The sequence below is a fragment of the Phyllopteryx taeniolatus genome, chromosome 17, assembly GCF_024500385.1.
Source record: "Phyllopteryx taeniolatus isolate TA_2022b chromosome 17, UOR_Ptae_1.2, whole genome shotgun sequence".
In the NCBI taxonomy this organism is placed as follows: domain Eukaryota; kingdom Metazoa; phylum Chordata; class Actinopteri; order Syngnathiformes; family Syngnathidae; genus Phyllopteryx; species Phyllopteryx taeniolatus.
In genome coordinates, this window is record NC_084518.1 from 12,747,931 (window position 1) to 12,749,857 (window position 1,927).

The window sequence follows — 1,927 nt, forward strand, 5'->3', positions numbered from 1 at the left end:
CCTGAGGACAAAATATTTTTCAGCGAATAATGGCGGATTGGTACTCCAAAAAATCAGCAATAGACAAATTTGCGAATGCAGCACCTCGAATATGCGTGGGCTCACTAAATGGTTCCTTGAATAAAGTCTCACCCAGGAAAAACCCAGATTTTGGTGAAGGATACAGGTGTGAATCCGGGATTCCTTTTTATTAAATTTTTATTTTTTTTAAACAACGACATCTGTATGAGGTCGGTATCATTATTCTGAGCATTTATTGTTAAAATGGTTGAAGAGATGCTTGACTGGATTGTCGTTGTTATTTCCATGCAGATACCGCAAAATGTATTCGAAAGGTAACAAGACATTTAAAATTAAACGTAAAAAAAAAATGGGTCACAAAACAATTTCATCTTTAGGGACCAGTGAGCACCTCCCTTTTCCACACTCACAGGTTTATAATGAACTCAATCCGTCACAAGGCAGCCATGCCTCACAGTGTTGTGGTTATACTGCCATCTTGTGGTGACAACTGGAGTGAGGCCACGACAGGGAAAAGGCTGTACCATTGCTGGACTGTACTCGTTTGTATACAGTTCATAAACATTTGCAATGCTGCTTAATCAAGCAGTTAATGAGGAGGAAGATGAGTGTGAGTGTGTGTGTGTGAGTGTGTGTGCAGAGCGAGAGAATATAAATATTTATGGCAGGCAAACAGATCAATGGCTATTAAAAAGGTCAAGGGCGGATGATGATTGGTGCTGGGTGTTTGTATTGATAAAATTTGGATGGTCATAATGAATTACAAATACACACACGTATACACAGAGATGTGGATAGCAGAGCAAAAATTAGTGCCACCAATTTGTTGATCGTGCTGAACGTGTCATTTTTTTGCATCCTGAAGATCAAAAGATGAATATGCAACAGAAGTTCAGAATTGCAGCTTTTATTTAATGGTATTTACATCTAGATATGTAAAACAAATCAGGACATAGCACGGTTTTTTGTTTTTTTTTAGCCACCTACATTGCAAGTGAGCAAAGGTATTGGAACAGAAAGTTGAAAAACTTTAATATTTGTTGGCATAACCCCAACTTGCAAACAATACAAACGATACAATGATACAAACAATAGAAACGTAATATGGTACATTAAATAAATGAACATTTATATCATACTTGTAAGGTAATAATGATATACGAAAGTGGCAATTTTTTTTTTTAGCATGGTTGGTAGTCTTCATTGAAACTAACAATGCATTGTTTTGGAATGTGGGAGGAACCAGAGTACCCAGACAAAACCCACAGGAGCACTTTCAACCAGGTATGAGCTGAGATTCAAACCCAGAACGATTAACTGTGAAGCATATGTGCAAACCACTAGAGGATCATGCTGCTCAAAAAATTTTTTTGTATTGTACTAAATATTTGCTGGGGTTAAAAATTAGCAATGTTTTCCAGAGTTTACTGTAAAGTTTAATTTTCCTATTCTTGTACATGTCCTATTCTTGTTGCAATACAGAAATGTCTTTTTTTTTTTGTTCAAATAATGATCAGTAGTAATGAATTAGAGGGCTTTAATGATCCTTGAAGCTAACTTGGGGACAGGTATGTAAAAGCACAAAGCTTTTATACTGTAAACTGCACACTCACTGCTATTATGTATTAATTTGTATTGCACAATGTACACCTCCACTGTGACTGTGCAACAAAAAGCCAAAATGTTCAAAGGTATAGTTTTTTTATTTTTATCTGGAAAATCAGATCAAATGGGGAAAAAGGAAAAAAAAAACACGATATACAATATTAATTTGCAGAAGCAATTAAAGTTACAAACAAGCATATTTCACAAGACTGATAATTATGTTCATCTCTTAAGGCATTAACTTAATCATAAGTATGAATGTGAAATGTTTGCATTATAAACAAATAAATGGCTCAATGAA